At 41.7% G+C, this 27004-nt stretch overlaps 1 pseudogene; it reads right to left on the bottom strand.

The window, feature by feature from the left end:
• Positions 1–206: 206 nt before the first annotated feature.
• On the bottom strand, positions 207–23308 carry LOC139164470 (mucolipin-3-like; annotated as a pseudogene).
• Between the last annotated feature and the right edge of the window lie 3696 nt (positions 23309–27004).

Genomic DNA, 27004 nt, shown 5'->3' with positions numbered 1-27004 from the left:
GCTTATACTCGAGTATATACGGTACATCTTATACTCCGAAAAATACAGTAATTTACGTAGAGTTATTCATACATTGTGCCTGTAACATAACATAGTAAGAGTAATGATAGTACATCACAATATAATTTCAGTTTTCCACTGTTTTTCATAAAAAGTTTATGCTCTGCATTAAATGGTAATTAGGACTCAGAATTAACATAATTACCAGCACATATTTCAAAAACATTTATGACAATTTTGTGCCTCTTATATTTGAATTTCCTCTTTGATGATTTCTTACTGAATCTGTGATGATTGTCCAGCTCCAGGATCTCCAACTACTTTCAGCAATTTTTGACAATGTTTTTATTAAGACCTAAAGAAGGGGAAAAGGTACAGAGATGTTATCCAGCTGCACAAAAATGTAATAAAGAAATCAAAATGGTCCCATTTTATAAATCAAACAAGATCTATTGATCTAAAGAAAATAATTTTAATAAAAATAAGTCACCCTGAATAAGAAGTGCAAGATAAGAAACCGTACTGTTATAAAAAACCAAAGAATTAGTGGGGATAATCACAATTGCTCACTTTAGAAAAGTATAACTAATACCAAAGTTATCTTATGCACCATTATTTTAAAGGTTCACTGGTAACTTTATTCCTCAACCCTCAGAAAATTTAAAATAAATCAGTAATTGCTTTCACTTTTAACCATTTGCAATTCTGAAAAATGGGTATCTATCTATCTATCTATCTATCTATCTATCTATCTATCTATCTATCTATCTATCTATCTATCTATCTATCTATCTATCTATGACACTGGGGGATCATGGGAATCCAGAGCAGCTTTCAAACCAGTGTAGGGTCACTAGGCTTATGAGGAAGTGCCTACAGTTTCACTAGATTCAAGACTGATGTTCTGTTAACCTGCTTTCTGTTCTCACAGCAGTCAACTTAATTTAATATTGAAGAAACCAAGCTGTCAGATGATACAACTGTCACCCAGGCCTTTAGTCACCAACCTTTTACAACAACAGAAAATATTTATAGGACTCTCCTCTTCTAATCTGTATCTTCCAGAGTTTGGCAGTCTTTGCACTGGGCTATGAATGAATGAAGTTCTGTCTCTGGAAAGCCTTCACGCTGGTAATGCTAAAAAAAAAAAAGAGTTGTTATGTACTACAACTCCAGTGGATATTATATGGCTATGAAATACACAATTTTTAAAGAGAGGTGAGGAAAAATAGGAAAGGTCAGGTTTCTCCTGGTGAGTTAGAAGCCATTAAATAAGTAGAAAAGTGAGGTTCTTGCACCCTATTTCTCATCCACTTTCCCCCAAGTTTCCACATGAGATTGGGAAATTAGGGTGAACTTGTAATCTGCATTTTATTGGTCTTTAAACCCTGGTAGAAATGACAGGGGAACACAACTTTGAGCCTCAGGATTCCAGGCAGACTCTAGTAGCCTTGGAGGAAATATTCAGATGTCTTCCAAATGATGCTGCCAAATTATAATTTTTCATATGAGACAAGAGGAAAATTCTGAAATCAAAGAGCAAAGCCATCTTCTCTGGACCCTTGTGATTTACATGGATACATCCATTCAGTTTTATTGCCCAGGAATGGTAAGAAAGTGATGTGGTTCCCGCCATCTTCCAGGATAGGTTTTCAACCTCCCACAGCACTAGATGTTTTTCAACTTCCGATATGAAAGCTAACCAGAGCCAAATCTGCTTTGTCAAATCGTATGTTAGCTACCTGAAGATGCGGATGGCTGCTAAGGCAATAATTAAATAATAGAGAGGGAGCAAGGCCTTTGAAATATGGCACTGGAGAAGACTTCTGCGAGTCCCTTGGACTGCAAGGCGATTAAATCGGTCAGTCCTAGATATCAACCCTGACTGCCCTTTAAAAGGCCAGATGCTGCAGATAAAACTCAAATACTTTAGCCACCTAATGAGAAGGAAGGACTCACTCGAGAAGAGCCTAATGCTGGGAGAGATTGAGGGCAAAGGAATAAGGGGATGATAGAGAATGAGGTGGCTGGATGGAGTCACTGAAGCAGTCAGCGTGAGATTTAATGGACTTCAGGGGATGGTAGAGGACAGGAAGGCCTGAAGGAATGTTGTCCATGGGGTCACGATGAATTAGACACAACTTTGCATCAAAAACAACAAAAATCATAGGAATTGTGTTGAATTAAATATCCTTTTAATTCAATATAAACATAACATTAACTTAAAATCTTGTCTTGCTCCTGGGGTCTTCTCACGTCAGTATTGTAAGAAGAGTGCTTGAGGGCTTTTCATATTTTTTTTGTCTTTAGGGCCTACAGAGGACATTAGGAAGTTGGAGCACCCAAACTATCTTCTGAAGAGATTCCCTCATATCATAGGCAATGGGAAGGGGAAAACAACTGTTATCACAGTACATGTCCTCTTGCCCAAGGGAAATTAAGCATAGTAGTTCACATTAAAGTAGAGTTGGGAAATTAAGCAATAGGTTATAGCCTTAAACTTCAGTCTTGGTTGTTCTAAAGAACTTGCTCAGTTCTTTAGAACCAGATAAACCATGCTAACAAAAAAAAAATTAAACACAAAACACTTATCACTCAGCTATGGAATAAATCGAACAGATGGCCTGTGATTTGGATGCATTATGCACAGGCCAAGCCCACCCCAGTTCCGCAAAGGGGGGAAACATTGCAATACATTATATGACGGTAACATGACTGTGAGTTTGACATAGACCGAATAAATGATGACACTGCATCATGATGTCATCATGCAAATGGCCCTTTTTTGCTTACTTGCAGTAAATATGAACTTATCAGAGCTCTGTGTCATTTGTATGATGATGTCATGATGTTATGCTGAATTCTTGCAAAGGTGTAGAATATCTCTGTTTGCACAAGAGACTAATGAAATGAACAAAATCATTTGATATTCAGAAAACTATTTCAGAACTTTTGGAAATTCACATTTCAAAAATTAAAAGTAACATCCTATAGTGATGTTTATGTACCTTCACTGTTTCATACGTGTCTGTAATTAAGGCAATGAAGAGACTCAGAACCATGTAGATAAAGAGGCTAATGAAAGAGTAGAGGTAGTTGCGGCGCAGGCGGAGTAACAGTCGGACACAAAGGTGTGGGTATAAATAGGGTCACTTTTATTAAACAAAATTCAAATTAACTATTTAGCCAATTAAACCACGTGACCTGCAAAGGTGCATAAATCAAACGGGGGCGGAGTTAACTTTCCAACAAACTCAACTGAGCAACTCTAGGGCGAAAGCTCCTTGCCCGGGTGCAGGGTCAGGTAAAATTACACCTGCCCCCTGCCCAATGCTACGCCCCCACGGCGTGTGGGATGGCTCGCCACTGGTCTCTGATACGCCACAGGCAGCGAGCCACAGGAGCGACCCCCTCCCCGAACCCAAGCCGGTCGAGCCCTGTAATCCGAGAAGGAGATCGCCCCTCACCTCAGTAGAGGTGCCCCTAAAGGAGATCACACAGTTGCTGCTTACGCCCATTTCCGCCCCCTTTCGGCCGTCCCCCCCCCAGTGACCTTGAGGGGGGGCGCTAGTTGGTGAGACCACCCCCTAACCACACTCCCACGCACAGAGTGGAGTAGGCGAAAAAACAGCCACAATTCGGCCAATTCCTTGTGACTGCAAAAAATTCCTACTCGGCCCCACCGAGGGCGACCCATCATATGCACCCTGTAACAGAGGGAGGGTGGGCGGGTGTCCCGCGCCAGCGGGCAGGAGGCACTGCGCCATGAGGCAGCCCCTTTTATAGGGCTGCCTCCCTCCTGCCCGGTTCACTGGGTGACCGAGCACCCAAACGCTGCGCTGCGGCCCCCGGGGATGACGTGGGGTCCGCAGGCTCCGCCCCAACATGGCGGCCTCCTTCCCCGGCCCACGCCGCAACCCTCGCCAGCGGTGAGTCGCCAGCGGCATTGTGGCGCAGGCGGAGTAACAGTCGGACACAAAGGTGTGGGTATAAATAGGGTCACTTTTATTAAACAAAATTCAAATTAACTATTTAGCCAATTAAACCACGTGACCTGCAAAGGTGCATAAATCAAACGGGGGCGGAGTTAACTTTCCAACAAACTCAACTGAGCAACTCTAGGGCGAAAGCTCCTTGCCCGGGTGCAGGGTCAGGTAAAATTACACCTGCCCCCTGCCCAATGCTACGCCCCCACGGCGTGTGGGATGGCTCGCCACTGGTCTCTGATACGCCACAGGCAGCGAGCCACAGGAGCGACCCCCTCCCCGAACCCAAGCCGGTCGAGCCCTGTAATCCGAGAAGGAGATCGCCCCTCACCTCAGTAGAGGTGCCCCTAAAGGAGATCACACAGTTGCTGCTTACGCCCATTTCCGCCCCCTTTCGGCCACAGCAGGGGGTGAAATTATACATTTATTCCCCCTGCTCCCCCCCTGCACATGAATGTGCAGGCACCTCTGCAGGTCCGCTATGAATTTGTCATTCCCTTCATCTGTCAATGTACCCCGTCCCTTCTCAATAAAGCTAACTGTGATACTCTGAATGTTGGGGAGATCTATCACTCCACCCCCTGTCTGGAGTACCCATTCCTTCGCTGCCCTGTTGACTCTCTACCTGGCATCCTCCACCACCTTGTGCTCTTGGCATACCACCACACCTCCGATAATACATGGTATAACATGCGTGTGTCAGTCCTCCTTTCCAAATTCACCAGCAACAGGCGGTTGCCACCAGTGGGCCACACCAAACAATCCGGGTCCGGCCCCTCACTGCTCCCAACTTCCACAACGGGAGAGGCCCGTCTCATATGGAGACCTCCGAGCTCAAGCCCCTTCCACTGAAGCCCCAGTGACTCAGCAACCTCCACATTCCTGAAGACAATGTTGCAGCTGTACATCCAGCCGACATGCCACGCAGTGGCCGCCGTTCGCTACTGTGGGCAAAGGAAGGGCAACTCCGTCGCACTTTGCGCGTAATAAAGTGGAGCAGGGCCAGGACCTAGAAAAATGATAAGAATAACAAGACAGTGTTAGCCACCCGCTCCCAAAAACGCTTGTACTCAGGTGCACGAATCTACGCCATGAAAACCCACTGACTTCAATCCGCCACCGTATTCGCTACTTTGCGGAGAACTCGCTGAAAACCGCAATCAGTATTGCTGAGGGAATACCACCCGATACCTGCCAATCCTCCCGAAAACGGCCCCCACTGTTATTTGCTCAGTGGAGGCCCGTATTATGGTACAAAGGGAACCATTCCCTGGCTTCCTCGCTGTACCTGGGCTGGGTCCCTCACACCCAGGCCTCTGTCCTGTTAGATACGCCTGGCCGGTGATCAGTCCACCATCTGCGTTACTGGAGACTTCGAGCTCAACCAATGCGGTTGCCACAGCCCCCAATTTAACATCGATTTCCTGGCCCAGGGAACCGTACCCGATCCACTACTGTGCGACCAGGACAGCACCTGGCATACCCCCGTGTCCCAAAGGCCATAGTTTTGGCTGTCGAGTGAAACGGCCTTGCCTCGCTGGGTGAGAAGCTGGGTCTCCACCAATGCCGCTGCCCCTGAAACTGGGTAAGGTATAGCGGCTTACTAATTCTCCCCCATCTGTGTCCCTTCCCTGGACCATCCCTTGATCGTTCCCCCCGTCCACAAATAGTTAGCCACCGGGTCTTTTGTTAGGAGAGCTAAGCCCCCCCTTGTTGCCCATACACGAGGGCGTGTAACCGTGCAGTCCCCACCTGCACTCCTTTGCTTGATCGAAGGCACCGCCCACCATTCTGGGTACCCTGTGCCCCCGCCCATGCCATGTGGCTGCCAACCACCTGCCCATGCGCACATACTCCCTGTTAACAAACCAGGCCTTCTATTGCTGTCTCGCTTCCCTGCCGCAGAACCAGCTGTGCCACCGTCGCAGCCCCATGTTCCTGTATTCCTCTCAGGCAGTCACCACACTCTTCTTCAGCCTTAAATTGTCTGGGAGACGAGCCAATAAGCTCCGTGGCCCTGCTCGATCCCCCAGGGAGTAGAATAGTAGCGAGAAATTTATGCAGAGAAGCAAAGGCCCCTGAAAATGCCTCCTTTACCGTAAGCGCATGAATTAGCTAGACCAACCTGACTTAATCATTATAACCATAGTATTAATGTTAACCTCCTGACACCCCCACTTCGATAAATCTGATGATAATAACATTTCATGATTATTCTTCCCTGAAACAATTAGTACCATGCTTAATAACCCATCTTAAGGTCAAGTCAACTTAAGCGTGAGTTCGACTCAGATGACCGGAAAACTTAGCGTTCGTGCAAGCCCCCCATACCAGGAAATGACTACACCGTTTCACTGAACCACTAAAGGTGGCTGCGATAAACTGACTAATTCATTCATTCCTTCATTTATGCAATTATCATGCCGCCCCTTGTCCCTAGACCCGTGGCGGCTCACAAAATGTCGGCCGCAGCCCCTTTCACACAGAGCCCGGCTATTGCCCCCACAATCTGGTTCCCCATTGCGTACTTCCGCTAGAATTAACCAGAGATTAGGGGATTTCCAAACTTCGGCCTGGTAATGACCTGGGAATCTGCCGGCTGTAGTTATGATATTAATAGTATCTCCCAGTTTTGTTGGTACAGAAAAAGGCCTGCTTACCGACTGCACCCGTAATGTTATGGCCCCCAGTACAAAATGACATTTAGACCTGTGGCAAAATTCAGAAACATTAGTAGTGAGGAGCCACCAACAGTCATGCCTATAGTGACAAAATCCCTACCCCCCAGCGTCTGGGGCAGTATTAGTGCCTTAACCCATAAAACATCTTGTAAAAGGCGGGAGTGCTTCCCTGCTGGAATGTCCCTCTTACCAATGTCTGTTTCCTTATGGTTCTTGTCCCGAATGGAACTGCCATAGCGTACCCCAGGTTCAAAGTGTCCTGAAGTATTTGCCCACATTGCCCAAACGTCCCTTGCCAATTTTACTACCTCCCCATGTAGCAAGGTCAACAGGTACCTCTTATGGACCATGTGCCCGGGCCAAAGTGGCCAATGAGAGAAACATGGAAGATCGATGGCAGGAAAAAGACCCCATGGTCATCCAGTCTGCCCTCACACTCTTTCCCGTATGCCATCATACAATGGATATGTTTATCCCAGGCATGTCTAAATCCAGCCACTGCCGATCCACTGCCCATGTCTGCTGAACGATTGTCCCAAGGATCAACTACTCCTACAATAAAGCCATAAAATAATAAATAACAATGACAATGACAACACACAAGGCACCCAAGCGGACAGTGCACACAGATACCCTCAAATCTGCTAGAGACGTAAACCGTTACGGTGAGGGACTGCGCCTCGCCTGCTTACCGCCAGGACGTGTATGTGTGTGTTCCAGGCCTTGCCCTAACTGGGGAAAGGTGGGAACCACCCTGTGGGCAATCCCCCTCCTCGCAATAAGGGCATAGTGAAGCTGGTGTCCAGCTAAATTACTGGTATCCAGCTCATAAATCATAAATTAAAATTAATTATATCCCTTATAATGACAGTAATAACAATCATAATAACCATTCATTAATTTTGCATGTCGCCCCCCTGCCACCGACCATATATATATATCTTGGTTCCCTCATTTGTAAACCCTAAACTCACCACTAGGACTAAAATAAATAACATGAATTAATAGTATATTAAATAAAACTGAACCCAGTGGTTCAATTAATCCCACCACTTAATCAGCTAAAGCTCCCTAAAAAGGGGGAGGAATTAGTTCCCTCAAGCACTGCGTTCATCCATATCCCCAGTGTAAGTTCCTCCTGATTCCAGTGGATTAATAATAATTATTACCTTAATTATGCGTGTGTAAAATTCCTTGTTCAATAATCAGTCAAGAATGAAATGCCTCTTATCTAATAACTGGGTTGCCCTATTAACTATATGCAAAATGAGATCGGGGAATAAATAGTTCACTATTGGCATTGTAGTTGATAAATTACCCCTTTGCCATGAAATGGGAGGGGGGGGGCAAACCAGCAGTTAATTTTATGACCAATTAATAAATCCCCCGCCCTCAATCCGGGCTGCCGTGACTCAACCAATTAATCCTGTGGGGTTCCGTGAAGCAAACAACTTCTGCCCACAGCTGGAACCATTCTCCCAACCGTTCACTACCATATGAACTGATTTATGCAATAATAATGATAATAATAATAATAATAATAATAATAATAATAACAACCACAACCAGAATAATTTAATAGATTTGTATGCCGCTCCTCTCCGAAGACTCGGGGCGGCTCACAGCAAACGCTGTGTACTCATTTAACTGGCCAGGGGCAACGACCATGGAAAGCACTCCACCACCAGGGGAAACGGGCCCACCCACGCGGCGTCAGCCTGGCTGGTATTAATGGGGGAGGGGCCGCCGGGAGGCAAGAAACCCCCCCCCCTGCCGCGCAGAGTCCCGACCCCGAACTCTGCGGCCAAAAGGAAAAAACCACCACGTGGAGGAAGGGCGAACGGCCTCTCCACAGCCGTCGCCCACTCCCCAGTTCTCTCCCGGGCCTCCCTGACTGAAACGCTCCAGGCGCGTAGCCGGCAGGGCCCTCAGAGCCCTAAGCAACCACCCGGCGGAACACCAGCCCGGCAAACCCGGCCGGCAAGCCGTCGACGCCCCGCGCGCCCTGCCGCCATTTACACGATGCCACGGGGGGGGAAGGAGGGGCGCCGGCACAGCAGCCATCTGACCCCCTCCTCCCTTTCCCAAGCAAGCCGCCGGCGAATCCTGCAATTTTCTGGCCGGCGCCGTCCTGCGCGCTGCTGGCAACGAACAAGGAGAAGCGATGTCGCCACGGACGGCCCGTGCACGGGCGCTGGGCGCCGCCGCACCCCCACCCCCGTAGACCAGGGCCGCCCCCGGCGATCGCCATCGATCCCGGGGGCTTCACAAACCATCCACCTCAGTCCTCCCGACGGGGAGAAAAGCACGCTGGTCCCCCCTCGCCGTTCAGTCCTGCGGCGAGATCGGGGGGGAGCAAGAGATGTCCCGCGCCAGCGGGCAGGAGGCACTGCGCCACGAGGCAGCCCCTTTTATAGGGCTGCCTCCCTCCTGCCCGGTTCACTGGGTGACCGAGCACCCAAACGCTGCGCTGCGGCCCCCGGGGATGACGTGGGGTCCGCAGGCTCCGCCCCAACATGGCGGCCTCCTTCCCCGGCCCACGCCGCAACTCTCGCCAGCGGTGAGTCGCCAGCGGCAATCCGGCTGAACAGCCACACCAGGTAGCTTTTCTGTTGCATTTTTGCAAAAGTAGCAAACATGTCATCTCCATTTATCAAAGAGAAAAGACATTCAGAAATCATATTCAAGGTATGGAACTAGAAGAGAACAAATATTCAGGAACAAACAGACAAAAGAAAATTATTTCCATTTTTTGCTCAAGTTGTTTAAAAAATACTGGTCAAATACAGTAAACTGCAAATAAATGTTACATGTTTTACTCAATACCAGCCCTTGAAAATCTCTGGATATTACAATATTTTATTTGCATCAATGCCTCAGATAATGCACAATATATACCTATACGTGACAACTCCATATTCTGGTGATCATGTATAGTTACATAACTAAAGTGATAAACTGGCCCTTTCAGATATCTTCTCAGCGTGCTCATTTTGTTAACATTTGCGCAAGACCCTTCAGATACAAAACTAGATGACAAACATCCAACTCACAGTACCTTAGCAGAATATGGGCCCAGCACAATCCAGCCACAGAAGCAATAACCCAGATAAATCATAGCCGCACAGGAGCAAAATCGAATGACATTGGGCAATGCTGCACGGAGAGTCAAAATAAGCAGCTGAAAAACAAGGCCCAAGAAAAACCCAGAGATGCTCATTAGACTTTCCAAAGATATTCAGCATTGCCAGGTAATAACAGAAAAGAATACCAAGAGCATGAGTGTTCCAGAAGATCCTTACATTATATTTCTTAAAGAAGCTGAGGTAGCGGATCACTCCAAGCCACACAAGCATGGTGGAAGTTCCTAACAGGATACTGCAGACGTCATAGCTTGTCACACTGTATATGAAGATTAAGATGATGTTCAATAAATTACACTAACGGAATTTCAGTTGGGGTGCCCATAAAAAAGGACCTTTTATATTCATTTTAACTCTTGGGGATACCATATTTTCTTTTCTTTTGACACTGAGATGGAAGACATAAAGTTCTGCTAGATTAGGAGACAGTTCTTGGGAGGTGAGTAAACCTTATTCCATTAAAAAGAAATGGGCTAAAAATGTCAGGGCTGTTTCCTGGTGGACAAAGAGCACAAATGCATTGCACAGCAAATTAATAGACTTTTGATGATATGCACAGATACTGCTCATTTCTAATTTCTAATGATATTACCATGGATAGGTAAAATATACAGCTAGAAAAATGCCTTCTCTGGAGCAGCAGTTTTCTCAATGTGACCATTTTCCCCAGTTGAAGACTCAAGTGAACTATAAAAATAACAAAATTCAGGTTGGTCAATAAGATTTCGATTGGGACTTCCAAAACTGGAACACAGGTCATCAGGATTCAAGTCACTTACCTTAGCTTGTATCTCCATCTTTAATGTAGAACCAACTATGGTAAGAAGGTCACTAGCGATGATCATGATATACCATCCATTGACAAATTCCACTAGATCAGAGAAAGATACTTCTTTCTTATAGTGATGTTGGAAAAAAGTCACAAATTCCTAGGATACGTGAGAGGGCAAGAAAAGAGAAATTGATATTGAAAAGCTGCAATTAAATTTATTAAGAGATACTGACAAACATAAGCTTACCCTTTGTAGATAAATTCCTTTAATTACAGATCGTGTGCAGAGAATCAGTGATGCAAGACATGTCAGTATGACAAAACCATCAAAGATCATCATATAATGGGTATTCTTCTGTACTGGGAAAAAAAGATCGATTTACTTGTCTATGCATAATAGTTAACCTGATACTCTCATAGAACACATACTCATTTGTGTCTGAGGGGAAATTTTCTTTGTGAAATTGCCTTGAGAGAGTGCTAATAATGGAGAAGAGGCCTCCATCTTACTTAATTTTTCAATACAGGGAGAGGTGGATAATTAAAGGATTCAAAGCCATCAAAAAGAATGAATGCTTCACACTTTTGGTAGTCTAAAGAGGACCCTTCCTCCCTCAAGTTATGTAGTTATTTGCATTTGGGGCAAATTTCCCATTGTGGGGAATTCCCTTCTAATATACTGTAAATCAAAAGTGAAATTCAGCAGGTTCTGACAGATTCTGGAGAACCAGTAGCGGAAATTTTGACTAATTAGGAGAACCGGCAAATACCATCTCTGGCTGGCCCCAGAGTGGGGTAGGAATGAAGATTTTGCAGTATCCTTCCTTGCCACGCCCACCAAACCTCACCCACCAAACTGGTAGGGAAAAATTTTGAATTTCGCCAGTACTGTAAATATTAACCATATAGAAAGAGACTTTTTTCAGGACTATAGGTGAAATGATGTAACACACATATTCAAATTGCGTGCTCAGTTGACAAACATACTTTAAAAAATATAGTTACTGCAGATTATAGCAAATACTGTATTTAACTTCATGCATCACTAGGCCTTCAATAAAACCCAATAAGCACTAAATAAGTAATAACAAAGGTATGTTTTTTAAGCTTACTTGATCCAGAAACATGCCAGTCTTTACATTCCTTGATGGCAATATCATTGTCTAGGCTTATTTTAATTCTTCCACTATGAGCTTTGTTATCAAAGTGTATCTGTAGATATTGTGGAGATAGAAAAGATGCTATTATTCTTATTTCTAAAGACTCGTTAGTTCAGATAAAATCTGAATAATTTATGCCTAATGCTTGGTAATAAAATTGTTGTGTTTGTTTAAAAATAATCGCAGAAAATCTGTGATTGGTTAAGACGCGGCTATTCAGAAAATAGCCGCGAAAGTTAAATATTTGTCAGTTAAAAGAAAGCCCGCCGTTTTAGAGAGTATAAAAGGGCAACGGGTTAGCCGTTGCCCTCATTCGGAAAATCTGCTGTCCCAGAGCTTGTGATTCACCTTGTTATGAATAAACCAGTTTGATTTAAACTACCGGAGTCCTGACTTTTCAGTGGCGACGAGGAGGTCGAACTCCCGCTAACGCAGCCATGAACTCGGCCATGGCTCCACCGCCGCCTGTATTCAACTCCGAGACGGAAGCTTGGACCTCTTACATGTCCAAATTCACATTTTTCCTGAAAGCGAGCAATCTACATGACGCCGATGACGATAGGAAGAAAGCTATATTCCTCGCTTATTGCGGCACAGAAGTCTACAGCCTAGCCTCTACACTCGTTGACCCAGACACCCTGGAAACCATCGCATGGTCAACTCTGCAAGCAAAACTTGCCGCTCATTACCAGCCGACGACTCCTGTCCGCGTATACCGCCATCAATTCGCCCAAATGCGGCAAGCGGACGGAGAATCTACCAACGATTTTATAACTCGGCTACGCGCACTCCTTCCGAAGTGCAAATACAAGGATCCAGAGGAACAGTTGATTGACCGCCTTATTTTCGGTCTAACCAATATCACGCTTCAGAAGAAATACTTAGTTGATGAGGATGCCTCTCTCCAAGACATTCTTAAGGCAGCAAAAGCCTCCGAGGTATCTGAAACATCTGTTGCCGAAATTAAACGCGCAACCTCAACCGTTCATCACATCCCCGATGAATCACCTTGGCACGCCTGCTCTCCCGATGAAAAACACTCGGAATCCGCTACTCCAGTCGACACCTGCCTCCAAATCCGAAGAGCTTCCGACCATGACGCCAAAGAAGCACCCCGTGCAGACAGATGTGCCGGCTGCAACGGAAATCATCCTCGTTTTCGCTGCCATTTAAAGGACGCCTATTGCCGCTGTTGCCAGCGCCGCGGCCACATCGCTGAAGTCTGCCGCGCCGCCAACCCAACTCCAGCAACTCAGCAAAACCAACGACCCTATTTTTCACCGAGGAATCGACGACCGCCGTTTTCACGCAACGTTTCCCGCCCGGCTGACAACTCGCACTCTTCAAACCAACGAGGTAACTCCCCTCCTTCTGTAAACTGCAATTTCCCCGCTGCGGAAAACAAGCTATTTGTTTCTCTTTTCCTCAACGGCCACCCCTGCCAAATGGAATTAGACACTGGTTCCAGACATTCCATAATGCCTTGGGAAAAACTTAAATTATATTTACCTCGTGTAAAACAAACTGACTTGAAACCTTGGGAACCGGGTTTGAGTGATTTTCAGGGCCATTCAATTCCAGTATTAGGATGTTTAAATGTTCCTATTGCGTTTAAAAAATTTCAAGGGTTTTTACCTCTTTTAGTGGTTGACGGTCCTAAACACACATTACTGGGACTTAGATGGTTGCAACCTTTAGGCATTGAAATTTCAGGGGTTAACAATGTATGTGACTCTTTTGACTCAAATGATTTATTGAAAGAATTTCCCGAAGTTTTTTCTAGCACTCTGGGTAAATATACAGGCAGCCCCATATCATTTAATCTGGACCCGAATATTTCGCCTATCCGATTAAAGCCCCGCAGAATTCCCATTCCACTTTTGCCTAAAGTGGATGAACAATTGGACAAATTAATAGCTCAGGGCATCTTAATTCCCACTGATCATGCTAAATGGGAAACTCCTATTGTAACACCTGTTAAACCGGATGGCTCTATTAGAATTTGCGCAGACTATAAAGCCACGATTAATAAAGCCTTACAGCATAATGCCTATCCAATCCCAGTCGTGCAACAACTCTTGCACACCTTAGGAAATGGGTCCATCTTCGCGAAGTTGGACCTGGCACAGGCATATCAACAGCTTCCCGTAGATCAAGACACCTCTGAGGCCCAGACAATTGTAACGCATAGAGGTGCCTTTAAATGCACCCGGCTCCAGTTTGGAGTCTCTACCGCCCCAGGCATCTTTCAGGGTCTGATGGAACGCATTTTAAATAATATTCCTGGGGTCGTCCCATATTTCGACGACGTATTAATATCAGCCACATCCAAATCTGAATTATGGGACAGAATCAGGCGCATTTTAACTAAATTTAAAGAAACAGGACTCCATTTAAAAGCAGACAAATGTTCCTGGGCCGTTCCCAAAGTTGAATTCTTGGGTTTTACAATAGATCGTTTTGGAATTCACCCCACAAACGACAAAGTTGAGGCTATAAGAAATGCCCCCACCCCCTCAGATAAGACAGACTTGCAAGCATTCCTAGGACTCCTTAACTTTTATTCCGTCTTTCTTAAACAGAAAGCGACGGTGGCAGAACCGCTTCATAACCTCCTAAAGAAAGACTCTGCCTGGACGTGGGGACCAAAAGAACAAGCCGCTTTCACAGCAGTAAAAAATTTACTTTCCTCCAACAGTGTCTTAGTACAATATAATGTAGCTATGCCCTTATCCCTAACCTGCGACGCTTCACCGTTCGGCATAGGAGCTGTCCTCAGCCATAACTTTCCAGACGGCACAGAAGCCCCAATAGCCTATTATTCTAAAACTCTCTCGTCAGCTGAAAGGAATTACTCCCAACTCGACAAGGAGGCGCTAGCCCTTGTCGCTGGAGTTAAACGATTTCATTATTATCTCTGTGGTCGCCCCTTTACTTTAATCACCGACCATAAACCGCTTTTAGGTATTTTGGCGGGAAACAAACAAACTCCCGCCTTTCTCTCCCCTCGCATGACTCGTTGGACTATTTTTTTAGCCGCTTACAATTATACATTAATCCACAGGGGGGGGAAAGAGATAGGAAATGCTGATGCATTAAGCAGGTGCCCCCAAACAGAATTAGTCAGTGATCCAGCCCCTGCCTCAAGCGTTTTATTAATTGAAACTAGTAAACAAACTCTATTAACAGCGACAGAAATAGCCAATCAGACACAAGTAGATCCAATTTTAAAATATATTAAACAATGGATATTAAAGGGATGGCCAATTGAACAACAACCAAACCAATTTCAACCCTTTAAGAATAGACAGTTTGAATTAAATGTGTTAAAAGATTGTATATTATGGGGAGACAGGGTTGTTATTCCAAAATCATTACAGAAGCAAGCATTGCAGTTATTGCATATAGGTCACCCAGGAATAGTCAAAATGAAAACTATTGCCAGAAGTCATTTATGGTGGCCAGGGTTGGATAAGGACATAGAGTCTTGGGTGGGTGGTTGTGTACCCTGCCAGAGAACAAGACCCAACCCACCAAAAGTCACACCATCAGAGTGGCCAACACCAAGAGGGCCCTGGTCCAGAATACATATTGACTTTGCAGGACCAATCAGGGGCCAATCTTTTTTACTGGTTGTGGATGCATACTCCAAGTGGCTGGAAATTGAACTCATGGCATCCACAACTACTAGCGCAACTATAAAGGCATTAAGGAAAATGTTTGCCACACATGGTATTCCAGACATTTTGGTATCTGACAACGGGCCTCAGTTAACAGCCCGTCAAATGGAACTATTTCTTGCAGACCAGGGCATAAAACATGTGCTCACTCCACCTCATTTTCCCCAAGCTAATGGGCAAGCAGAACGAATGGTTAGAACCACAAAGGAAGCATTAAACAAAGCACCATTAGGAGATTGGCAACAACAAATCGATGAATTTTTAACCATTCAGCATATTACGCCATCAGCGTCCACAAACAAAAGCCCGGCAGAACTTTTAATGGGCAGAAATCTTCGTTCTAAATTAGACAGAATTCACCCAAACTACCAGAATGACCAAAGAGAAATAAAAGTACAAAGTGAGAGACAGTTTAACATTGGGGATTTAATTTATGCTAAAGATTATGATTCGAACGACAAATGGAAAGAAGGAACGGTATTAGATAAAACAGGTTTTAAAACATACATCATAATATTAACAGATGGGCGCAGTTGGCATCGGCATGTCGACCAACTACGCAAAAGGATTAAGACTAACCCAGACATTTTACCTACTGTAGACAAACCAATAGAGGACTTACCAGAACCACCTCGAGACTCCAGCGATGGCTGTTTGTTGCCCCTGGCGGCCGGCGAAGATCAAAACGCATCATCGCAACCAGGCCCGTCAGAGACTAGCCTTAGCGGAGCAACGGAGCCGGCCGTCCAGGCGAGCAGCTCCCAGCAAAATGAATTGCGCAGGTCCCAGAGATCTGTAAAGCCACCAATCCGCTTGCAGGACTATGTGACGTGGATTAACACGTAATCGTGGTCTCAGCCAAAGAGGGAGGGGTGTTGTGTTTGTTTAAAAATAATCGCAGAAAATCTGTGATTGGTTAAGACGCGGCTATTCAGAAAATAGCCGCGAAAGTTAAATATTTGTCAGTTAAAAGAAAGCCCGCCGTTTTAGAGAGTATAAAAGGGCAACGGGTTAGCCGTTGCCCTCATTCGGAAAATCTGCTGTCCCAGAGCTTGTGATTCACCTTGTTATGAATAAACCAGTTTGATTTAAACTACCGGAGTCCTGACTTTTCAAAAATCAAAATCTATATTTATCTATCTATCTATCTATCTATCTATCTATCTATCTATCTATCTATCTATCTACCTACCTACCTACCTACCTACCTATCATCCATCTATTTATCTATCTATCTACTATTCTTCTCAAATAAGCCATAAAGTCTTATAGTTAGCTTGAAGTATAACTTTGAAGCAGTGATGGGATATAAAAAGCATGTTTTGTAGAAAACAGAAAATGCGTGGGGTTAGTTTAGTTCTGTCATTGTACCATTCTCCCCCAAATCTAAGCAGTTTAAAAATAAGGTGGAGAAATAGAATAAAGGAAGAATATATCTGAATAACCCTCGAACAAAACTTAACAAGAGAACATGACCCAATGTCTTCATCTTTTTAATATTGTTTCAGAAATTTTCTATTCTTATCACTATTTGGGTTTTATTGCACTTTTCCATCTGAGGAGTATTCAAGTTGACCGCCAGGCACAGTCAACCAAAAATAAATAGAAACAAATTTTAAAATGTACAATACAGTTACGTATAAGCAAAAGTATTAATATTACTGTTAATATTATTGTCTAAAAGCTAATACTATACAGAATTATGTTTTGAACTTAACTAAAAGGAGAATAAGTGAGTTACCGTGAGAATTAATGTGACTTGCAGGACACACACACACACACACACACACACACACAAAGAAGAGCTGATTTACCAAATGGGTATTTGCAGCTGTGGGCAGGCAAATCTCTGGTAGCAATAAATCATTGGTGCCTGCCTCTTGATTAGCTTCAGCGTTATCATTTCACTTCATTCTCTACTTCTAAGTTGCTAATGTATATACTGCAATAGTCCACTTTAAGAAGACGCTGACACAATCTAGGCCCATTTCTCCCATCCCAAACCTGCCCTTCAGAAAATGACAAATTACAAGTCTTCATCAGTTCAATTTTTTTTACTTGCTTCCTAGTTTATCTGTACATAAACAACCAAGCTCAGAAAGTTCAAAGGACTCCACCTCTATATTACTGTTAGTGTGAAATCATAGCAGTCTGGGAGTTCATGTTGTCGAATGGTCTGGAGATTAATGGCCTTCAGTTTGAACGTGAGTGTCAGAGTTACAAGTCTAGAACAGAGACCGGAGCTTTATTTCACCATTACCAAAAATATTCAAGAATGCCAGCACCTTTTATTTCTCCTCACCTCTGGAAGTCCAAAGTGAAATTGAAAGGAGTCTTCCTCAGTGTCCCATTTTCCAGAGGTAGTATGGGCTCCACATAAAGACACTCTGTGGGAAGACACATGCTTTACGGCATATAGAAAATACTCAATATTTAATAAGACGAGGAAGACAGAAAATCAGTAATAAGGAAATTAAATCCAATCTGGTCACTAGTAGTCTTATCTAAATAATACGAGATGTAAAATCTTTCTTCATACTTGCAAGAAAAAAGCAGCTATGTTTTTTCATTAATTTAATGCCTAATGGGAATTCTTATTTGATAAAGAATCCCTGGAAATATCTGCTTGTTAAAAATAAACCCAAAAAGGAAATTTTATACTTGATCCACAGATCAGTACCCTAATACCCTAATTTCTATGGTTACAGGCCCTTCTACTTATGACTGTAGAATGATGTTTCAATGCAGTTATGAATTACTTCCATCTGAATAAAATGAAGAAACAGTAATTCAGAAAGTTCTTGTACTGTAATTATTTGTATATGTTACACATTGGTTCATGTAATTGCATACATATATCAAAAAAAGACCCTCAATCTTTCAACAGTCCTTTAATATCTTTCATACCCAAGAGGTTTAAGCTAAGATATCCTTACAGAATTCAGCTTTTGGTATTGTTTGGAAATGTTGTGCACATATGTTTACTACATTAGTTCGCTAAGAGATTATTATTTATGTCACTATTTCCAAACTCCAAAAATAAGTCACAATGCTTCTGAATTCTCATAACAGACACTACCAATAATTCTATATGTTCAGTAACCAATATTCATGTTGAACAGTTAAGACTGTCCACTCAAATTTATTCACAAAGTTTCAGAGGGCAGTAGAGTCAGCAATATATTTCGGTATTTGCCTAAAGCACATAAACATGAATGGCTCAGGCAGATAAGCTAACTGGATTTGTAAGTGCATTGTAAGGTGACATTTTCTTCAATACTTCAGGGCAAAAGTAAGAGCGCAAAATAATCCACACAGCAAACATTTATGTCATCCAACAGGTTACTAATGCTTTCTATCACATGTCTACAGTCTGAGGGCACTGCCTCACTTTTCCTAATAGTAAAGTTCACCCTGAACCTAAATCACCAATTAGTGTTGGTGATGTTTGCAACGTTGAGTTGGCAAGACACTTTTGTGGATGAGGGACATCAATTGCTTCAATTTTGATTATACTACAGTATCTTGCAAGTAGATGCACCCTTAACTCTGTTCAATAATTACCAGTATGGAGAATCTGCTTCAGATACAATAAAGTCAACACACTGGGCTATGAGTCAGCCATTTTTATCAGCAGGGTATCAGGCCACTTGGAAACTAAGCCACGTACACCCTAAAGGTGCTTTTTCAAGAGGCACCTGGACTTTCTGGTTTTTCTTTGAAGATGTTCTGTTTCTCATCCATGAAGCTTCTTCAGCTCAGAATTGAAGAAGCTTATTGGAGGAGAAACAAAACATATTCAAAGAAAAACCAGAAAGTCCAGTTACTTCTTGAAAAAGCACCTTCAGGACAACCATAACCTGGATGACTGAGAATCTCCATAGATATAAACAATGTACATCTATATGGAATATACTAGGTCTGACTGAAGCTGACATCATTTGAGTGAAATGGGGCAAGGAATTAAATGAAGCACCACTACTGCAGTTTTCATGACTTAAACAAGACTCTAATGTACAAGTAGTCCTCACTAATCACAGTTACTAAGTGATATAGTAATAAAGTGAAACATCCCATGACAGTTCCACTGCAGTCATTAACCAAATCACCTCAGGTTGTTAAGCAAAATGGCATGTGACTTTTGTGACTTCCTGCCATTTTCCACAATGATTCTGCTTGTTGGAAACAAGCTGAGAAGATGACAATGGATGTTGCAATAGCTGCAAGTTCAGGGATTGGTCTTAAATATACCTTTTCACTGTTGTCATAACTCTGAACTGTTACTGAATGAAGCAATTGCTAAGTGAGGACTATCTGCAGTAGTTGAGTTTCTTCCTGTACAAATAAAACATCTGAAGTGTCTACCCATTATATTGTAATGATACTGGAAATTACTATGTGTTTGCTTTTAAACACTATGACTTTGCTCAAGTTGTCTCTCTTTCTGACCTCCGCCCACCCCACTCTCATTCTCCTTTCTCTCTCACACACAGAAACAATCTATCTGATTTGAGTAGTTCAGTATATCACCAGTTTCAATTTCTGGGTCAATATCGAAAGTGTCATTTCCAGGGCTGATAATTCCTCTCTTGTAGAAGTACTGACATATTGCCATGGGCGTCTCTTCTGATCCTTTCTTTTCGTAGGCGTGATTTCCAACCGAAATAGCACGCAGCTGTAAGAACTAAGCGACAAGGTACAACCAGTTAATGGAGCTGCCTGATAATAAAAACTGAACTAATTGGAGACGCAAGAGAATGTCTGCGATGGAACATACTGCTTTTCAGATTTATTGATCTCATGAATAGAATTACAAAGACTAAGGTTCAAATAAAACTCGGTGAAATGGATTCAGTCATAGAAAACCTCATTTTTATGGGCCAATTGCCTGTGTTACCTTTATCTCATGAGGTTACTATGGAATTAAAAGGTCTGCATCTCTTGCCTCATTAGAGCCAATGCAAGCTCTATGGTATAGGAAACCAATGTGATTTTCCTTCCATTCATATCTGTTTACATATAATGACTTGGCTTTTTCAAGCTTAGTTTAGGTTCAGTGTACAATATTTTATAAAATACTAGCTGAAAACCCAGCACTACACGGGTATTTATAGACCTCAAAGCATTTGTCTGACAGGGAGCCATTGAGAAGGGTCTTTTGCCCCCTACTCCCATGCCTATCACCCCTGCCCTCCCCTTCCCATGTGATCTTCTTTCTGCTCTTTCTACAATCTTGGCACTTTGCCCTAAATCCACCAGGGGGCGTCGTCTGCCTCTAACAGGGAGTCATTAAGAGGGGCCTTTCTTCCCCCTACCCCCATGCCCATCACCCCTGCCCTGTCCCTCCCCCCTCCAACGCACTCCTCTTTCCCACCCTTTCTACAATCATGGCACTTTGGCCCACCTTCTGTCAAGAGAAGGGAATATCAAGTGCTTTCCCATTGGCCCAGTGGAGGGCAAATGTCATGGCTGGCTTTCTAGAGGAAGCTGTGACAGAAGTGAATCATAGACAATGTCCACTCTAGGACGCTGCACTCGCTCTCATTAATGGCCCAGGTGTTTCAGAGTTATGCTGGAACACACACACACACTAAGGGGTACTAGGGTGTCTTACTCCCACAGTATTTGTTTCCAGAGGGTAAGTCATCTGTACCAAGTTTGTTTAAAATTGCTTGAGTCATTCCAGACTTATGCTGGAACATACAGCCGATAGATAGATAGATGGATGGATGGATGGATGGATGGATGGATGGATGGATGGATAGATAAATATTACCTGGTTTATTGCGAAAGAGATCTGGTCATAGACCTCTGTTTGCGTGTACACTGCATAGGTGTCATCCATGCTGTCCATATAGCCTTTCAGGAATAGATGCTTAAAGGATACCGTGTTTTCTTCTTTAAATGTAACCACCATTTGATTGCTTAAACCAAAAACTACAAGCTGAAAATATCAATAGAAAGGGAATTCTTCAGCTAAAATACTCAAAAAGTCCATTCTGACCACAAGTACATTAAATTTTTTAATTGATGGAGCATTCGTAGCTACCGTATCTTTCAGAGTATAAGACACACTGGAGTATAAGACGCACCTTAGTTTCGGGGGAGTAAAATAGAGGGGGGGAATCTACCTATCAGGTATTCATCTGGCTAGTGTTCTTAGTCAGTTCAGCTTGAATACATTATTCTATCCTCTGGTTAGGGCTGAAAAAGCCTTTTTCAGAGGGGGTAGGAATGAAAGCAAGCCTGCAAAGACTTAGGGCTGGAAAAAACCTTCTTTGGAGGGCATAGGAAGCAGAGAAGATTGTCAGCACCTTGCTAGGGCTGGGGAAAAAAGCTTTGAAAAAGTAACATTCAAAGTATAAGTCACACCCAAATGTTCAGCCTCTTTTAGGGAGGAAAAGGATGCCTCTTATCTGTATATTCCAAAAAATACAGTAGTTCTACCACAATTCCCTACTCATTCTCTTGGTAGTTTCATTTTACCCTGAGAGTGTGAAAGGTAAATAAATCAGGAATTGAACATATAGGAAAAAAGAACTGGGTACCATCCTTCCGATTTTACAACTTTTATTTTCATTCAGTGGTCAAAGACTCCTCCTATATTTATGTAACTATATTCTTGTTACACTTATAATTTAGCCCAGTTCAATATCATGACTATTTTATTCTTTTTGATCTTGGATCTGTTTTGCTGAATAAAAACATAATATAATATTAGTATAGTTCATATTGGACATTTTCATACTATATTCTGAACACACAGATTTCCTTATAGTTGGTGAACAATGAGCATTTAATTAGTAGAAGGCTGAAGAGTGACATATATAATAATGAAATGAAACTGCAACTATAATCTTGATATTGTTCATTGTCTCCACTTGACTAATAGCCTATTCTGTTCATTACCCCAATCCACCATCCATCAAATATTTGGACTAAAAGTTCTATAATTCCTAAATGAGATAGCTATGTAAGCTGGCACTTATGAAAGTTCTTTTCCACCACAGATGGAGAACATATGATGAAGATACATATAATATTATTAAATTTGTCAATACTAAATACTTGACAAAAATATTTTCTTCCAAAATATTCAGTGTGTAAGAACACAGGTCATTTCAATACTTACAGATGGTCCTTGATTTACAATCACAATTATGACCAACATTTCTGTTGCTAAGCAAGGCAATTATTATATGAGATGTACCTGGTTTGATTTTAAAAAATGGGGGGGGGGGCATGGTTTTTAAATGAATCACTGCAGTAATTGATTGAATTATGCGGTTGCTAAATAAATCCAGCTTTCCCTATTGACTTTGCTTGTTGGAAGCCAACTGGGAAGATTGCAAATGCAGGTCACATGTTTCTAGGATGCTGCAACCATCGTTAGTATATGCTGGCTGTCAAGCGCCCAAATTCTAATCATACAACCATGCCCTTGTAACTTTAGACAGTTGCTAAACAAATGGTTATAAGTCGAGGACTGCCTGTATTAAGGTCTGAAAGTTTCAAATACCAACCGTACAGATGGTTCTAAAAACACAAGTCTCTAAAGAAGCAGTAAATCAGAGGTTGTCACTCAACTGGTTATAATTTCTTGAATTTATATAGCAGTAGCTAAAAATGTGTAAGTAATAATTGTACTGCAGCTGTGTATCTCACCTGGATAGTGACCATAGCTATTTTCAGAATTTGTATGCCCAGCTTCCACAGTTTCCTTCCTCGGGCCCAGAATTTTTCACAGGGATTCATAAAGAAAAATTTAAGTTTTCTTCTTAACTGATTTCCAGAAGCTGGCACATTGATGCATGATGTTTTACACTATATAAATGTTCATCATCCTGAGTACTGCAGCTGCCTACAAGCACTTCAGGATTTTCCATTGCTGGAACAGAAAAAAACATTAGCAATATTGGAATGATTAACCAAAAATGCTATCCATATATTTGTGAGCATATCTAAAACTCAAGGTGTGATTGTCTCCTTTAACAATGAGAGTTTCAACTCCAAACTACAAGTATTACAGCACCTTCCATGCCAACTTATAGCTCATCGATGTTATTTCATCAACTAATCACAGCAGTGAAAAAGATATTAACAGTGAAAAAAAATGATTTCTCCCACAGTTCTCATGTTCCTATCATAGAAAGCACTATTTTTGGAACCAAACATAAGGAGTTTTTTTTCCATAAACACATTATTTTGTTTATCAGTTTTCCTGTTAAGATTTTACAGGATATTGTTTCAAGAGTTATTTCTCAAAAAAATCTTCCACATTTCTCCCATCCTCCCCCTCTCTTACGTGCACATTTATCCTCGGCTCTTGCTTGATTTCTGCACCATCATAAAATGGCTGAGAATCACGGCTTCTGAATGGGCTAGAAGTCCAATAATGAATAACTGTGGGTTCTTTAAGACATGTGTATTATATGGAACTCCATTCTATGTCTTACCGTCATACAAATCACACTTTCAGAGAAAAGTCACAGAACCAATTTTTAAATCCAATTCCTTGAAATGCTGTGAGCTAAGAAACTTTAGCACATTGAGGGAGTTCCATAAACTTCCTGGGCTTTTTAGTATTAGGAACCCTAGAAATTACAATATATTCTGTTTGCTCTTAGAGTACAAATGTCACAGAATCTGCTTAAACTTCCTTCTAGTTCTATTGACCCTCTAGTTCCACAGAAGGCATGTGAATTATTTAGTTCTGTATTTGCAACATTGGCCTTAATATATTACAAATTGTTGGTAGAGGACAACAACAATGTTAAAAGCAGGTGTAGATCCATTCCAAAATGAGTGTGCTCAGAGGCAGGTCTCTCATCTGAAAAATGGAGCTTTCTTCCATTCATGCCTGGGTAGAAAGACAATAGATAGGAAGTAGATCCACTGTGAGAATGAAGACAAGATATTATCAACATCTTCAATACTGAAGATACCAGAAAACCAGGTTAACTAAATTCAAAGAATTTATTATTGAGAATTGTATGATGCTCAAGAAATATAATTGCATTACTGGTATTGCTATGAACAACAAAAGAAGCAATATTTGGGGAACAGATTCCTGTGCATACGAAGGACAAAGAAGCTAATCTATAAAGCAGTAGCTCACTTCCCTTATCTTTCCCTCCTCTTCCCTGGTCCAGGATCTATATTATATGTGGCAGATTCCTCAATTCATCTCTTTCTCTTTCAAAAAGCACCAACGCACAGTTGATATATTAAGATAAATGGGAGGAAAATCATTGTTATCTCATTTGACACTGGCATTTAAATGGGACATAATGTTGTGCTCATTTTAAAGCAGTACAAAAATATTTTCATATATAAATTATTTTGTGGGACCAATCATATTTGTACAAGGTGACTGTCTATTCCACAGGATTATTAATGTCATATCGATCCTGTAATACTCCCAACCCAATAGAGATGCTCATAATCTCACAAGATACAGTAAAACCCATGCAAAACCAAATTATTTATATAAATGTTGCAGGCAACTTATCAAATATAATGCTAAACATTCTCTTTATTGACTTCAATTGCCAAATCAGAGCCAGAGGAAGTAAATGTATGCATAGAGTTAATTAGTGAATATACAGTCCATTTTTGGTATCATCATTTGAAAGTAATACACCGCCTCCGAACTGATTTAACTGTTGCTCATAAAATCATACATCACAATGTACTCTGTTGGCAACTACTTCACCTTTAACAACAACAACGCAAGAGCATGCAATAGATACAAACTAAATGTAAATCGCTCCAAACTAGACTGCAGAAAATACAATTTCAGCAATAGAGTGGCCTGGAATTCACTACCGGACTCTGTTGTTTCTTCCCCCAATCCCAAAATCTTCAACCTTACATTATCTACAATAGACTTCTTCCCTTTTCTAAGAGTGCATAAGTGCCTACCGTTCCTGTCCTAATGTCTCTTTATCTTTTCTATCTCTACTTTATACTTATATTATACTTATATTATGTTAAACATACTACAATACAATACTATATTTGTATGATAAATAAAATAAAATAAATAAATAAATAAATAAAATAATCAGAATTCAGAAAAATTTTCAAAGAACGGGAAGGCAATAATGTACCGGTAATCAAATCCTTGAGTTGAATTTTATTCCTGATGACAATATAGGTAGATTTATAAAGTGGGGTTTTTTGGGGGGTGGGGGGCTACAGTCAGTGAAGGGCTACCAAACATTTTAATACCACACTGTGGGCATGGTTTATGCAGGATGCCCTGCATTTTCTTTCATCATCTTTCAGTGCAAAATGTGTGCTCTGGGGTGGAGCTCCATTTTTGCTACCCCACTGCATCCCTCCCACCCCGGTCCGGGCAGTAGCCCACCCCTGGCTACAATATGGAAATGGTCTTGCCGTTGCATTCTAGGATTTTTTTCACTTAGTCTGTAAATGAGATCCTTCACAGACTAAGTGTTTCTAAGTGATAAATACCAAGCAGACCCTACTCCACTGTTCAACTAGACAAGATTTGTTGAAATTTTGATTTAGTTGGCCATATTTTTCCATTCAATACAATTAGTATATTTTTCACGTATTTATTAGGTTTGTATTTAGGAAGTTCAGAGTAGCTTTATAAATTAAATTAGAGTGGTAGATTTAGCTGGCCATCTATGGTTCGTCAACACTACTATACGAGTGTCTCATAAAAGCAGAATCTAAATTTCTGACACTAAGTCTCAGTTCTAGCCACTGATTATTATTATACCATACCCTATAACTAAAATCCATTTCAAAAAACTGAATTGTTCCAAGCTAAAATTAAAAAGCCAGATGAATTTGAAAAAGGGGCTATGATTAACTTGCATCACTCAGTTGAAGTTAAAAGCTAAGTTCTAGAAAGCTTTTGTTCATTTACTTAGATATGCAAGTACAGTATTTTAACTTTTTCCACAATTTTGAAAATTATTCAACTATCCTTCAAATAAAAAATAGCCTCCAGAAAGATGTGGATTTTTATTCTTTGTAGTTATTCAGCATCATCACGTTTGTGGGAATGATAAATAGCCATGATTCATCTGCATAACGAATAACATAGTGTCATTCATTAAAATGATTTCAAAGAAAGGACATATAAAATTAACATTACCTCTATAAGGCAACAATAATTCCATAACAATTTTAATCTGAATGGAAGGAACATATTTTAGCATCATCCAGAGTTTTTTTTAAAATTTAAGAACTCTCTAACTTCTCCAGTTGAAGAAACTTAACACCATTTACCTAAAAAGAAATCTACTGTACAAAGAAAGCGCACATAGATTTAATATTACCTCCACAATAAAACATACGACAGCAATACATTCATATAACTTTCATATAATTTGAATGGGAAGGAAGGGATTTGATTATAATCCAGAAGACTTCCAATTGAAGAAACTTTTTAAAATTTTCATTTATGTAAGGAGGAATCGAAAGCAATGCCCATCTATCTAAGAACTTAACCTTAATTAGAATAATGAATATTTCCATTAAGTCAACATAGGTTTCCACTGATGAATTAAATTAGTTTTTAACAGTTGATCGCTTCTATACAC

This window comes from Erythrolamprus reginae, chromosome 3 (assembly GCF_031021105.1).
Source record: "Erythrolamprus reginae isolate rEryReg1 chromosome 3, rEryReg1.hap1, whole genome shotgun sequence".
Lineage (NCBI taxonomy): Eukaryota > Metazoa > Chordata > Lepidosauria > Squamata > Dipsadidae > Erythrolamprus > Erythrolamprus reginae.
The sequence above is the reverse complement of the archived record's forward strand: the minus strand, read 5'-3'. Positions and strand labels throughout refer to the sequence as shown.